Here is a 17,009-nt window from a genome sequence, read left to right as displayed (position 1 = left end):
CAGCGTATTGCACTGATAATGAAATAGCTGTCTGTGTATATATGTAGATATGTATGTATATGTATATATATGTTTATATATGTGTGTGTGTATGTATGTATATATATATATATGTATTTGTGTGTATATATGTGTGTGTATATACAGTGGTGTGAAAACTATTTGCCCCTTCCTGATTTCTTATTCTTTTGCATGTTTGTCACACAAAATGTTTCTGATCATCAAACACATTTAACCATTAGTCAAATATAACACAAGTAAACACAAAATGCAGTTTTAAATGATGGTTTTATTATTTAGGGAGAAAAAATCCAAACCTACATGGCCCTGTGTGAAAAAGCAATTGCCCCCTGAACCTAATAACTGGTTGGGCCACCCTTAGCAGCAATAACTGCAATCAAGTGTTTCTGATAACTTGCAATGAGTCTTTACAGCGCTCTGGAGGAATTTTGGCCCACTCATCTTTGCAGAATTGTTGTAATTCAGCTTTATTTGAGGGTTTTCTAGCATGAACCGCCTTTTTAAGGTCATGCCATAGCATCTCAATTGGATTCAGGTCAGGACTTTGACTAGGCCACTCCAAAGTCTTCATTTTGTTTTTCTTCAGCCATTCAGAGGTGGATTTGCTGGTGTGTTTTGGGTCATTGTCCTGTTGCAGCACCCAAGATCGCTTCAGCTTGAGTTGACGAACAGATGGCGGACATTCTCCTTCAGGATTTTTGGTAGACAGTAGAATTCATGGTTCCATCTATCACAGCAAGCCTTCCAGGTCCTGAAGCAGCAAAACAACCCCAGACCATCACACTACCACCACTATATTTTACTGTTGGTATGATGTTCTTTTTCTAAAATGCAGTGTTCCTTTTACGCCAGATGTAACGGGACATTTGCCTTCCAAAAAGTTCAACTTTTATCTCATCAGTCCACAAGGTATTTTCCCAAAAGTCTTGGCAATTATTGAGATGTTTCTTAGCAAAACTGAGACGAGCCCTAATGTTCTTTTTGCTTAACAGTGGTTTGCGCCTTGGAAATCTGCCATGCAGGCCGTTTTTGTCCAGTCTCTTTCTTATGGTGGAGTCGTGAACACTGACCTTAATTGAGGCAAGTGAGGCCTGCAGTTCTTTAGATGTTGTCCTGGGGTCTTTGTCACCTCTCGGATGAGTCGCCTCTGCGTCTTTGGGGTAATTTTGGTCGGCCGGCCACTCCTGGGAAGGTTCACCACTGTTCCATGTTTTTGCCATTTGTGGATAATGGCTCTCACTGTGGTTCGCTGGAGTCCCAAAGCTTTAGAAATGGCTTTATAACCTTTACCAGACTGATAGATCTCAGTTACTTCTGTTCTCATTTGTTCCTGAATTTCTTTGGATCTTGGCATGATGTCTAGCTTTTGAGGTGCTTTTGGTCTACTTCTCTGTGTCAGGCAGCTCCTATTTAAGTGATTTCTTGATTAAAACAGGTGTGGCAGTAATCAGGCCTGGGGATGGCTACGGAAATTGAACTCAGGTGTGATACACCACAGTTAGGTTATTTTTAACAAGGGGGCAATTACTTTTCACACAGGGCCATGTAGGTTTGGATTTTTTTCTCCCTAAATAATAAAAAGCATCATTTAAAAACTGCATTTTGTGTTTACTTGTATTATATTTGACTAATGGTTAAATGTGTTTGATGATCAGAAACATTTTGCGTGACAAACATGCAAAAGAATAAGAAATCAGGAAGGGGGCAAATTGTTTTTCACACCACTGTATGTAGATATATATATGTATGTATATATGTGTATATGTATAGATATGTATATATATATATGTTTGTGTGTGTGTGTAAATATATATATATATATATATATATATATATATATATATATATATATATATATATGACAACAACACTCATCACTCACAACAGTGACAAAACAATTACATTGACAATCAGGTTACGTTATTTTCAAAATGTTTCCTTTTCTTTTCATTGCTTCTTTAACACACTACTTCTCCATATGGCTGGTATTTTGCTAGTACATATATATATATCTACATATATACACATACATATACATACACACATACATACATACGCACACACATATATAAACAATATATACATATACATACATATCTACATATATACACACACAGCTATTTCAGATCAGTGCAATACGCTGCTTGTTAAAACGGATAACTCCCGCTCTTACGTGCAAGTCTGCGTGGATATTATGAACTATCGATTTGTTCAAGTTCTATTTAAATTTTAAATAGAAGGAATTTTTATTTAGTCGACAGAAATATCTTTGGTAGGAATGGTAAAACAGACAGGAATATTATTCCTGAATAAATCAACTCAAACCTTAAACAACTTATAATATTTTGCTCTCCATAAAAATATATCCTGTCTAAATTATACAAGTTAGAAATAAAGTAAACTTTAAAAGAACAAACATTCAAATTTCTTTACTCTTATGTAATTTTATATAAAAAATAAACTTAGATTTTAAATATCCCAAAAGATTTTGCTCTCCATAAAAATATATCCTGTCAAAATTATACAAATTCAAATATGAACATGCTGCATAACAAAACCTGGAAATATAAATAAAATGTGTTCCTTTCAGCAATAACAAATCAAATCATTCAGTTGTCTTTGCTCATATGTCATTTTAGAGCTGGACGCCTGGCATCTTTTTTTGGCAACAGGTTCGTTTCTGTTTGGTGTGAGGTTCTGTGTTGTGGAGATTCTCAGGATGGATTGCAGGTGCTCATCAGTGAGGCGACTCCTGTGTGCTGTTTTGTTAGTCTTTATCACTGAGAAGAGCTTCTCACACAGATATGTGCTACCAAACATGCACAAGGTTCGAGCCGCATGTAGACGGACTTTTTGTTCTTCAAAGTCACCAAAGCGCCGTGCAAACTCAGTGCGCCAGTTTATCAGCAAAGTGCGATTTGGGAACACCGTAGTGACGACTTGGTTCAACATTACTTGGCAACAGGGAAAGTGGGGCAAGTTGCACTGGTGCATTTGTGTCTCCCATAAAAGCAGCTTCACTTGAAATCACTTTGTGATTGTGCACGGGTAAAAATGTCCGCTGAAGTGTCAGATTCTTATTTAATTCTTCTGCTTTCTGTATCTTCTGCATTGCATTCAGGGCTTTAAGGTTACCCTGATGTCTTGTCTCATAGTGCCGCCTTAGATTAAATTCTGTAATTACAGCCACATTAGCTCCACAAATGAGACACACGGGTTCAGTAAACATATACTCAGCCTCCCATCGGTTTTAAAGGCTCTATTTTCAGAATCAACTTTTCTCTTCAGCATCGTGTGAGCTAGCTTCGCAATAACTTGCAGCATCATAAGCTAGACTTTATTAACGCGGTAAGTGTTCGACCAAGGCAGCTGAAGCGCTGCATTATGGGATCTGTAGTTTATTGTGTTACCAGCGCTTCATATACCCGGGCCATTAATAACAATAATGTAGTATATAAAATGATCTCGGGGCGGATATAATTACACGCCGGGCGGATGTGGCCCGCTGCCCTTGAGTTTGACACATATGGACTAAATAGAACTTGAAAAGATATATTTTTTTAAATGTGATCGTGCAATTCAGATAGAGTTGACGCCACTACAGCCTGGATGCCTCAATAAGTCATCCTCCCCTCGCTCTTACTTTTTACCGCTCATCTAATGAATACACTGAGTATGGCTTTACCAAAACAATCATTGATGGCGAATAAAGTATCCATTATTCGAGTATGTAGATCGGGATATATATATACATATATATATATACCCGCGTATCGCAGCGGAGAAGTAGTGTGTTAAAAAGCTATGAAAAAGAAAAGGGAACATTTTAAAATAACGTAACATGACTGTCAATATACAGTATTTGTTTTGTGAGTGTTACTGAGTGTTGCTGTCATCAAGGATTTGATTATCATTATTTCTTTCAATCAGGTTCGTATTTGTAGGATGTGTTGTGTTCAAGTTACATTCCGTGTTTGTCAATCGCTGTAAAGATGACAGGTTTCATTCATCGATTCGTTTCTTACTGCATCAATAAACAGCTCGTCTTCTTCTTTATCTGAGACCTGACACACTGCATGCACGGGTTTTTTTACACTGTCTTCCTTTAGCAGGACATTGACTTTTTCCACCATGTGCTTTGTTTCCAGTAGCTGGATTTATGAATATGCTTGTATGTATCAGACGCTTCATATTTTTGCTGCCTTTTCAATTGTGTAATTCGGTGTTTGTTCAGCGCTCTTTGCAACTGTTGCTTGTTGGCTGTGCACTGCGTCAGTTCACGTGAGACACTCGGTGTACATGCATCGAAGGTTCCCAGCTGTGCTGGTGCCATCTTGTGCTATGTCCATGGCTGTATTTAATGTTACCTTAGTCCTGGCACTTAAAACTTTCTCTCGCAGTTTCGCTGAGTTTGTGCCAAACACCACCCTGACCATCTCATCTTCCTCTGCATAAGCACAGTCCTTCACCCGTGAATATTTAGTGGAGTTTGCTATTGGATTGCCGCTGACGGACGGCCTTATATGGGCAGGCACTAAATTACAAACGCCAGCGCAGCCTGTCTATGAACTTAATTTAAAGTGTAGGTTTACATCGTGCTTTGTTTCAAGTAGCAGAACTTATGAATATGGTTGTATATGTCACTCGCTCGCTTCTTATTGTTTTGCTGCCTTCTCAATTATATAATGCATGTTTTCTTCAGTGCTTTTTGGAGGTCTTCCTGGTTTTCTATGTACTGCGTGATTACGTGGGAGGCGTGATGATGTCACACGAAACTCCCCACGGCGTTCAAGCTCATCTCCATTACAGTAAATGGAGAAAAACAGCTTCCAGTTATGACCATTACGCGTAGAATTTCGAAATGAAACCTGCCCAACTTTTGTAAGGAAGCTGTAAGGAATGAACCTGCCAAATTTCAGCCTTCCACCCACACGGGAAGTTGGAGAATTAGTGATGAGTGAGTGAGTGAGTGAGTGAGTGAGGGCTTTGCCTTTTATTAGTATAGATATATATACATATATATATATATATATATATATATATATATATATGTATATATATATATATATATATATATATATATATATATATATATATATATATATATATATACTAAAAAACCAGCGCTGCAGCGTGAGAGTAGTGTGTTAAAGAAGCAATGAAAAGAAAAGGAAACATTTTGAAAATAACGTAACCTGATTGTCAATGTAATTGTTTTGTCACTGTTGTGAGTGATGAGTGCTGTTGTCATATATATATATATATATATATATATATATTTACACACACACACATAAACATATATATATATATATACATATCTATACATATACACATATTTACATATATATATATATACATACATACACACACACATATATAAACATATATATACATATACATACAGTACATATCTACATATATACACACACAGCTATTTCAGATCAGTGCAATACGCTGTTTGTTAAACGGTTGACTCCGCTCTTACGTGCAATAACAAATCAAATCATTCAGTTGTCTTTGCTCATATGTCATTTTAGAGCTGGACGCCTGGCATCTTTTTTTGGCCACAAGTTCGTTTCTGTTTGGTGTGAGGTTCTGTGTTGTGGAGATTCTCAGGATGGATTGCAGGTGCTCATCAGTGAGGCGACTCCTGTGTGCTGTTTTGTTAGTCTTTATCACTGAGAAGAGCTTCTCACACAGATATGTGCTACCAAACATGCACAAGGTTCGAGCCGCATGTAGACGGACTTTTTGTTCTTCAAAGTCACCAAAGCGCCGTGCAAACTCAGTGCAATAACTCTAGTAAGCGGTAAGTTGGCAAGGCAGCTGAAGCGCTGCATTATGGGATCTGTAGTTTATTGTGTTACCAGCGCTTCATATACCCGGGCTTTAATAACAATAATACAGTATATAAAATGATCTCGGGCGGATATAATTACACGGGGCGGATGTGGCCCTTTGAGTTTGACACATATGGACTAAATAGAACTTGAAAAGATATATTTTTCAAATGTGATCGCGCAATTCAGATAGAGTTGACGCCAGACTACAGCCTGCATGCCTCAATGAGTCATCCTCCCTCGCTCTTACTTTTTACCGCTCATCTAATGAATACACTGAGTATGGCTTTACCAAAACAATCATTGATGGCGAATAAAGTATCCATTATTCGAGTATGTAGATCGGGATATATATATATATACATATATATATATACCCGCGTATCACAGCGGAGAAGTAGTGTGTTAAAAAAGGTAGAAAAAGAAAAGGGAACATTTTAAAAATAACGTAACATGACTGTCAATATACAGTATTTGTTTTGTGAGTGTTACTGAGTGTTGCTGTCATCAAGGATTTGATTATCATTATTTCTTTCAATCAGGTTCGTATTTGTAGGATGTGTTGTGTTCAAGTTACATTCCGTGTTTGTCAATCGTGTAAAGATGACAGGTTTCATTCATCGATTTGTTTCTTACTGCATCAATAAACAGCTCGTCTTCTTATTTATCTGAGACCTGACACACTGCATGCACGGGTTTTTTTTACACTGTCTTCCTTTAGCGGGGCATTGACTTTTTCCACCATGTGCTTTGTTTCCACAGTAGCTGCATTTATGAATATGCTTATCAGACGCTTCATATTTTTTGCTGCCTTTTCAATTGTGTAATTCGGTTTTTGTTCAGCGCTCTTTGGAACTGTTGCCTTTTATCTCTGCACTGCGTCAGTTCACGTGAGCCGCTCGGTGTACTTGCATCGAAGGTTCCCAGCTGTGCTGGTGCCATCTCGTGCTATATCCATAGATTTATTTAATGTTACCTTAGTCCTGGCACTTAAAACTTTCTCTCGCAGTTTCGCTGAGTTTGTGTCAAACACCACCCTGACCATCTCATCTTCCTCTCCATAAACACAGTCCTTCACCCGTGAATATTTACCCGTGGCAGTTTGCTATTGGATTGCCGCTGACGGACGGCCTTATATGGGCAGGCACTAAATTACAAACGCCAGCGCAGCCTGTCTATGAACTTAATTTAAAGTGTAGGTTTACATCGTGCTTTGTTTCCGAAGTAGCAGAACTCATGAATATGGTTGTATATGTCACTCGCTCACTTCTTATTGTTTCGCTGCCTTCTCAATTATATAATGCATGTTTTCTTCAGCGCTTTTTTGAGGTCTTCCTGGTTTTCTATGTACTGCGTGATTACGTGGGAGGCGTGATGATGTCACACGAAACTCCGCCCCCACGGCATTGAAGCTCATCTCCATTACAGTAAATGGAGAAAAACTGCTTCCAGTTATGACCATTACGTGTAGAATTTCGATATAAAACCTGCCCAACTTTTGTAAGGAAGCTGTAAGGAATGAACCTGCCAAATTTCAGCCTTCCACCCACATGGGAAGTTGGAGAATTAGTGATGAGTCAGTGTGAGTGATTCAGTGAGTGAGTGAGTGAGTGAGGGCTTTGCCTTTTATTAGTATAGATATATGTATATATATATATATATATATATATATATATATGTATATGTATATATATATATATATATATATATATATATATATATATATATATATATATGTATATGTATATACACATATACAGAGATAGAGGTTAAGAGCATGCGCCGATACAGCGCATTGCCGCACCCACATAGAAAAAAAGGCAGTGTGCTCCGTAGTTACTCTCTCAGGTGGGTGTTAGCAAATCATAATCTCATTGAACAATAGTGTGATTTTTCTGCATTCGACTTATATGACCGACATTATAAAATACCAGAAATTATATGATAAAACCAAGTCCCGACTTATCCGTGGGAGAACTTATCCACGAGTATACAGATACCGGTCATAAAATTAGAATATCATGACAAAGTTGATCTAGTTCAGTTATTTACATTCAAAAAGTGAAACTTGTATATTAGATTCATTCATTACACACAGACTGATGTATTTCAAATGTTTATTTCTTTTAATTTTGATGATTATAACTGACAACTAATGAAAGTTCCAAATTCAGTATCTCGGAAAATTAGAATATTGTGAAAAGGTTCAATATTGAAGACACCTGGTGCCACACTCTAATCAGCTAATTAACTCAAAACACCTGCAAAAGCCTTTAAATGGTCTCTCAGTCTAGTTCTGTAGGCTACACAATCATGGGGAAGACTGCTGACTTGACAGTTGTCCAAAAGATGACCATTGACACCTTGCACAAGGACGGCAAGACACAAAAGGTCATTGCTAAAGAGGCTGGCTGTTCACAGAGCTCTGTGTCCAAGCACATTAATAGAGAGGCGAAGGGAAGGACAAGATGTGGTAGAAAAATAGGGCATAACCTATAGCAATAGGAATAACCGCACGCTGGAGAGGATTGTGAAACAAAACCCATTCAAAACTGTGGGGGAGATTCACAAAGAGTGGACTGCAGCTGGAGTCAGTGCTTCAAGAACCACCACGCACAGACGTATGCAAGACATGGGTTTCAGCTGTCGCATTCCTTGTGTCAAGACACTCTTGAACAAGAGACAGCGTCAGAAGCGTCTCGACTGGACTGCTGTTGTGTGGTCCAAAGTTATGTTCTCTAATGAAAGTAATTTTTGCATTTCCTTCGGAAATCAAAGGTCCCAGAGTCTGGAGGAAGAGAGGAGAGGCACAGAATCCACATTGCTTGGAGTCCAGTGTAAAGTTTCCACAGCCAGTGATTGTTTGGGGTGCCATGTCATCTGCGGGTGTTGGTCCATTGTGTTTTCTGAGGTCTAAGGTCAACGCAGCCGTCTACCAGGAAGTTTTAGCGCACTTCATGCTTCCTGCTGCTGACGAACTTTATGGAGATGCAGATTTCATTTTCCAACAGGACCTGACACCTGCACAAAGTGCCAAAGCTACCAGTACCTGGTTTAAGGACCATGGTATCCCTGTTCTTGATTGGCCAGCAAACTCGCCTAACCTCAACCCCATAGAAAATCTATGGGGTATTGTGAAGAGGAAGATGCAATATGCCAGACCCAACAATTCAGAAGAGCTGAAGGCCACTATCAGAGCAACATGGGCTCTCATAACACCTGAGCAGTGCCACAGACTGATCGACTCCATGCCACGCCGCATTGCCGAGTGCTGTACATGCTCATACTTTTCATGTTCATACCTTTCAATTGGCCAAAATTTCTAAAAATCCTTTTTTTGCATTGGTCTTAATTTATATTCTAATTTTCTGAGATACTGAATTTGGGACTTTCATTAGTATTCAGTTATAATCATCAAAATTAAAAGAAATAAACATTTGAAATACATCAGTCTGTGTGTAATGAATGAATCTAATATACAAGTTTCAGTTTTTGAATGGAATTACTGAAATAAATCAACTTTGTCATGATATTCTAATTTTATGACCGGCACCTGTATATGGTAAATGTATCTTCAAAAGTAAGATAAAAATTGAGGTCCACAGTCTGAAAGTATAACTTCTGGAATAATAGGTTGGTGAGCACATTCTTCAACAAATATGTATGAAAATCCTTTTTGCGGTGGGCAGATTTTTTGGTGGAATAAAGTGGCATTAAACTTAAAGAGAATGCCCTTGCCTGGTTTAGTTCTTATTTATCAAATCGATTCCAAAAATGTGCTGACAGTACTCTCATTGTCCACAGAAGTGAAATATGGTGTCCCACATGGCTCAGTATTGGCACCTTTACTGTTTTCACTTTACATGCTTCCACTGGGATCTATCATTAGAAAACATTATGTTGTTATGAAGATGACTCCCAGTTATACCTCTCTTTTAGCTTCTCCAATGTTGTCCTTAATTAGATGTGCTAGTGAAATTAAATGAATAGATGGATGTGAACTACTTGTCTTTAAACACTGATAAAACAGAGATGTTAATTATTAGAGGGAACGATTCTGATCACAACAATATTTTCTCATTATTTAACTCAGTTAGAATCACCATTAATTTTACTGATTCAACCCTCAGTCTAGGTGTTATATTTAACAATAGCGTGTTATTTAAAGAGTACATTACAAAATATACCAAAACATATTTTTTCAATTTTAAAAATGTTGGAAAATTAAGGTGTTTTCTAAATACTAGGCTGACCCGCCTTTTAAGGCGACCGACTTTTAAGTTGACCACTTCTTAAGGCAATTCAATATGTAGATCAATTTGATATTTTATACAAACTCATTAATTTGGTTATATTGCATTTGAGTGGTATTACCTTAATACTCGTAGTTTCTGTTATTTTTGCGATGAAATTTAAACTTTTTTTCTATATTGAGGTCGCCCTTTTGAACCCCCCTGATATTTACTACGCGGTGAGGCATTTGTACTCCATCAACATTAATTATTTCCAGAGACATATTTTTGTCTATTTTTCCAGCGTATCGCGCACAAAAGCAAGGGAACGATGGGAGCACCAGAACTCTGCTCACATCATGTCGCTTCGTACCGCAAGCTGCAAGTAGTAAGTCTGTGATAAGCGGAATACCGCTACACTTTCCACTCACGGGACGGAAGGACAATCCCGACCGCTTTTATATAGTAAGAAAGAAGAAGAAGATATCGCACAGTCTGGAGTAGAAAATCATCTTTTACCTGGAAAAACGAAACTACAAATCCCATCGTGCATTGCAAAATAGACGAGGTGTGTGTGAAACTCCGCGCCTGCGTAGCACTCACGGGACGGAAGGACAATCCCGACCGCTTTTATATAGAAGGATGCTTGATACTGAAAAATTAATTAATGCATTTATTTCTACTAGAATTGACTACTGCTATGTTCACTGGATGTTCAAATTTTGTTTTATATAGCTTTCAGTTAATTGAAAAAGCTGCTGCAAGAATTTTTACAAGAAAAGAAAATATGAACACATTTCATCAGTTCTTAAATCCCTCCCGGTTAAGTTTAGGGCAGATTTCAAAATCCTACCTTTAACGTATCAAGTTTTAAATGACTAAGGTACGGCTTAATTATCTGAACTTATCATTACTTGTATATCTGAGCACACATTAAGATCTCAAGATCACATCCTGCTTATGATTCCAAGCATTAATAAAATAACAGTGGGAGGTTGAACCTTTAGTTACAGGGTTCTAAAGCTTTGGAATGATCTGGCTACTAATATAAGAGGTGCCCCTTTAGTCTGAGCTTTTCAATCCTGGTTGAAGACTCACTACTTCAGTTTAATATACTCAGACTAGAGCTGCTGATTAGCTGTGCATACCACATCTTTGTTTTTAGTAATTAGTTCTAAAACAATATTAATATGATATTTATAATTTATTACTAACACTCACTTACTTGGTTTCTCTACTTGGTGCCACTGCTCTACTGCCTATGGAAAAGTCATCTCTGATAAAGGATTACTGGAATCATAGGGTAGAAGGGTCCTTTCATCAGATTGGTTGGCCCAGTAGGGGGGAGGCAGCTCTTTGGGGGAGGTCTATAGGACTCAGAATAAATCCGATTCCTTACATATGATATCATCTATTCTTGTATTTTGCTTTGTATATTGTATTATTACTATTGTACTTCTGTATTGTATTTTTGGGGTGGTAATGATAGACTGACCATCTAGCTCTGTGAAGTGGATTACTTGTGTTCTGTTTTGTGTATTGTATTTACCCCATTCTTTGATATCCATTGCACGTCCAACCTACCTGGAGCGGGGTCTCTCTCTGAAAGCTTTTTCTTGTCTTCTTAGCGAGTCAAGGATGGGGGGCTGTCAAGAAACAGGGCCTGCTGAAGCTCACCAAGGAATTCTTTGTGCAATTTTGGGATAAACAAAAAATGAATTGTTGTTGTTGCTTATCTCCAAATTATACATCAGTCTTTTTTTTTGTAAATGCAACTTTGTCTTCCTTAACAGTATTCTCCACACATACAGAGCACAGATTTTGTATTTGAATAATTTCACAGATCTGTCTTGTAAACCCTTAGCGTCCCTGTTGTGTTCTCAATGAATTTAGAGCATCCAAAGTAAAAGACGCATTGCACTCTTGACCACAATCCATAGTGTTTTGACTCAGTATTCAGTTCCCATTGAATTTATAGCCAAAGAGAAAGAGGCAAAACAACCATAAACAGTTATATGACCTTTAGAATCAGTATTCAGTTTGCTCAAATTTCATTTTAGCAAAAATACATTCAGTATTGTATAGATGGGTGCAAACTGTCTGCATTGTAAAATGTGCAAGACTCTTTTAAGGGCTCATAGATATTTCAATTTAAAGCCCTAAATGTGGGCTGCCAGCCTTTACAGAAGCATTCCAAGGTGCCTTTTGCTGCTATACATTTGTGAACATCTAATTACAATGATGGTCAAGACATATTGAATCCAGATGTTCTGTAGTCTTCCACTAAATTTGATTAAAACTGACAGTTCTAGTCATTTAGTGGATTGTCTAACTCATCAAAATTTATAGCAAATATTTAATGGGATTGGCCCCTAGAGGTTGACATTCCACATTTTTATTGATTTTATTTCCATTGCATGGTCAGATGGTCTAAGGATAGAATGCTTTTCGGCCTATCCATAAAAGAATTGATGCAAGGAAAAGCCCAGTGTTGATGTACTGAACATAATACTGAGTGTATTGCCATTTTTTAACTGACAAATTAAAATTATTATTAAGAAGGCATTTTATATTGTTTTTTCAATATAATGTTCAAATTTGTCCGATTTTTTCAACCAAGACTCATGCAAGGTAATATAGAAAGGGAAAGAAAGTAGTATATATTTATCTATTGAAAAAAGTATAGTGATTGACGAAGACAAGATAAAAAACAGTTTGTTGACACTGGTGAAGCTTGGCGTACTATACAAGTAGATGAATAAGCACATCACAAGTAATGCATTTCTCCTTTGAAATTGAAGCACAGAGTCCTTCACCTATCAGGTTGTTATATTAGTTTAGACCGGAATGGGCAGAGGTGGGCAGAGTTAGGTTGGGGTCATTGTTATTCCTCCATGTCAGCAACTTCCAAATTATGAAGTACTGTAGATTGACAGATAGATGACTTCTGTGGTCCCTCTTTTAACCTGCTCGTTGGTTCTCTTTAATTTATTCCCCACAGACTCAGACTGTCACTCAGCAACGTTTTATTTCATTCATTGCCTGAATTCATCTATCCATCGATTTAGTAAACTACCATAGATGATCGAATTTTAAGGTTACAAGACTGGAGTCTAACCCAGCAGTATCATGGAAAAAGCAGAAATAACTCTGAATGGTAAATTACCCTATCAACATAGTATATGTTTAGTAGTAAATAAAACAAGTCAAGGTGGTCTACTGACTAGTTCCCATTGAATTTATAGCCAAAGAGAAAGAGGCAAAACAACCATAACCAGTTATATGACCTTTAGAATCAGTATTCCGTTTGCTCAAATTTAATTTTAGGAAAAATACATTCAGTATTGTATAGATGGGTGAACATTAAAGAACAAGATTTTGTTTTTTTACTTGGGCTCTGTCTTTGTGAATTCACACTCCTTATGTTAATGTGTGCTTTATCCAGATACTTAACATTTCTTCACACATTCTCATGGATATCCACCTAAATCAAATCTGGTACTTCATATTGAGTTAATGTGCCCTGTGATGGACTGAGGTTCTCCTCCTGTGGATGGTGTTGCTTGAAAAGAATGATTACGGCTTACAGTAGACGTGGCTTCATAAGGTAGATATACAAAGTAGCTGGAGCTCTTAACTCTTTAAATACATTTTTTGGCTAGACATACATCAGTGATTTCACTGCACAGAAAGGTACACATTAATGTAAAATAGTTTGAAATTTCAGTTTCTGTAAGATCTGTTTTGAAAGTCAAATAAGCAGCCATCACGAACTGGTTTTGGAATAAAAAACAGCTTTAATGTATTAAAAATACAAAGAAAGATTATGGAGCTATAAAATAATAAACAACAAATGATAAAGACAAAGAGGACAATATTTGAACATGTAGTTACAGTGGTAACATTGATTTGTGATGCAAGAATAACATTTGGCTACAGTCAACTCAAGAAAACTAGTGGGCAATTGAAAATTCACTAGTTTGAAAAAGATACTCATGCTTGCTATTGTACTGGGTTAATAAATGTATCAATGCAAAAAAAAGTAATTCTTCTTATCTTTCTGATGCGTGGAAAGAGACAGCTTTGAAAGATAAGCACTAGTAATTAAGCAAAACACCAAGGACAGCGTTAAGTTAACTAGGCTTTTAAGCATTAAATCCCACATCATAAGATGTACGTTTTTTTATTGTAGAAATTAAAAGTATCATAAAATTAATATATGATGCCAACAGCATTTAGTATACTTCTTGTTATTATTTACTTTTAGTTACAGGGCTGTGCCTGATAGGGAAGGGGATTTTAAGGCATCAGACACAAGTTTCATTTTGATTATCAAAAGTCAATTAATATAATGAGGAATGTTATCATTAGAAAAAACTGCAACTGTACATTGAAATACATATTTAAATATCAAGCACACTAGCTCAAAGAAAATGCAATAATGAAAATTTCAACTGCAATAATAAGCATGTAATGCATTATGATTAAATTGCCTTTCATATACCACAAATGCATAATCACAGCTTTAATTGAATTGAAAAATATAACTTAACACGAAACCTTCTTAATTTTCAGAATTAAAAATAAAGGAAATGCTTCTCTTACAATGAGCAATATTAAAACCGCAATTGATATATATTTTTTTTTTGTTTTTATAATAATGGAATACGGGCTATGCTTCGTGTTACAGTAATCAACTTTCAGTCAGCTCTTTTGCTATTCCTGCTCTGTAGTAATAAAATATCCTTTTATATATTTGAAAAATCTCTTATAAAATACCCTTAAATAGATATATATATGTATAGTTGTACAAGTAGAAATATAATTAAATTATTCAAAGTGTGTACATTGATTAAAGCTTTATGTCACAAATGCAAGCTATAATTAAGTACATAACTTGCATTATAATAATCTAGAAGAGGAATACAAAAAAAAATCCAATAAAGAACTGAAACAATCTATAATAATAACATTGTTGCCTACAAAAAAAATAATTAAATGAAAGTGCTTTTTTGCAGTTGCTACAGGTCTGCCTGAACAGGGTCATCATTCTAATATCTGTTAATGATGACATTTCATTTTTAACTACATTAACACTTCTTGTCATAAACAATGTGAACTTTTCAGATCTGCATTTGTATAAATAACATACCAGTAAGTTACTGTTTTCTTTAATTATTGTTGATTTTTTCTCTTATTCTACAAAAGGAGCAATTTTCCCAGGGACAAGTAACCTTGATGTAACAAATGAGTGCAAAATAATTTTCTTGAGTTATTGACCCCTGTTAGACACAACTTGCATGGCCTTGTGAGGGCAATTTGTGCAAGTGACTGTGCACATCATTGCCCTGAACGAAAGTGACAGTGCAAATATTAAAAGACCATTGAGATGCAGTAGACTCCAGGTTTCTGAACAGATGCATTGCGAACATTTTTCCAAAATGTGTGTATATTCAAATGGAACAGTGATATGGATGTCAATGCCAATTTCGTTTATTTTTTTTCCTATGGCTTAACAGTGCATTTTTGCTGGGAAAATACTCTTTGTTAATCTTCTTTCGATAACTTTAAATTTAGTCCCCAACATTCTTAGTGATTTGCTTTACCACTGTCGGAAACACATAACTTTTTCTCCTGGGTTTTCAAAGAGTTTTTCAAACTGTTGTCTGAATGTTTATTTTATCATTTTAGAAAGGCAGCATAATAAATTGTGAGATTAGGGCTTTTTCAGTCTAATTGCTTTTGCTGAGCTCCTCAAGCTGTTGGTCTGACGCAATTTATTTTGAACAGAAAACACAAGAGATTAAGTCCATGTGGTTGAAATTTCAGGAAAAAATGAACTTCAGAATTCAGCATTTGTCAAGGTTAAGCTTATGACAGCAGGATCTCAGATGATTTGTTGCAGATTAGTCCAGTATTAGTTGTGCTCTGGCTTTGAGGGATTTCTTTTGCTTGGAGGAGGTCACAGAATTGGTTGCTAAATCAAGTATGGCTTACAGAAGCTATGATGAAGCATCAAAATGAACAAAATTAACTGACATGTCTCCAAATGCTGTGTTGCCTTGTAGCCAGAGGGAGCTGCAGGGGAAACAAAAGAAATGACAAAGAAGAATGTTAGAATTATGAATCATATTCCAGACTGCCTTTTAGAAATGTAATCTGCATATATTACTGTGTAAACAAACTGTACATTTCCAAAATACATTGAAATTCAGTTTTGTGCTTTTTCCTTTTCTTACCCCAGACAGTACAATATAAATAATGTTCATCTTACCTGGCACCTTGTGCCCCAGGGTCAAACCTTGATTCAAAAGCCATCTGAAATAAGCTTTAACTCAGTCAATCAATGTCTAGACACCATGATTACCAGTGATCCCTGTAATTAAGTAATCACATAATAATCAAACCGTCTTTGTATAGGGTTTCTAATATAATTGACAGTGTCAGTGTTCTCTTCAATGGAGCCTAGAAGAGCCTCTTCATCAAAGTTTCCATCCATTCTGTAGTTAATCATGACATTAACTCCCTAAGCAGCTATTTATTTTTACACAGAATGGCAAAGGTGTAACCAAAAAAGGTGGTCCTTTCAGGTTGGGTTAAATCTTAAATGCTTCTGGTGTTTCCTTTAAGATGTGTCCTAGGCTTGAGATTTCAGGTTCCTTCCTAAGGGGAAAGAAAAACTGGCATCTGAATGTCTTAGTCCTTTCCTATGTAATTTCTCCTATACTTTCCCAAGATTGGCCAGGAGCATGACTCCAAATTGTGAGAAATGTTTATATAATTTGGAAGTGAATTCTTCATTTCCATAGCTTGTTATGCACAATCCCTGAACAAATCAGTGTTTTGAATAACTTCTTTTGGTGGTCCGTTTAAATCAATACACTTCCTCTTCAAGATGAGTTACTCTTTTCCA

At 36.5% G+C, this 17,009-nt stretch overlaps 1 protein-coding gene across 4 annotated transcripts in view; it reads right to left on the bottom strand.

The window, feature by feature from the left end:
- Positions 1–13,920: 13,920 nt before the first annotated feature.
- Positions 13,921–17,009, bottom strand: part of prr16 (proline rich 16) — a 702,720-nt gene continuing 699,631 nt past the window's right edge. For all 4 annotated transcript variants that reach the window (XM_039758985.1, XM_039758988.1, XM_039758986.1 and 1 more), the window contains exon 3: positions 13,921–16,174. The gene's annotated coding sequence lies outside the window, so the exon portion shown is untranslated. The remainder of the gene's footprint in view (positions 16,175–17,009) is intronic.

Source organism: Polypterus senegalus, chromosome 7, assembly GCF_016835505.1.
Source record: "Polypterus senegalus isolate Bchr_013 chromosome 7, ASM1683550v1, whole genome shotgun sequence".
In the NCBI taxonomy this organism is placed as follows: Eukaryota; Metazoa; Chordata; class Cladistia; order Polypteriformes; family Polypteridae; genus Polypterus; species Polypterus senegalus.
The sequence above is the reverse complement of the archived record's forward strand: the minus strand, read 5'-3'. Positions and strand labels throughout refer to the sequence as shown.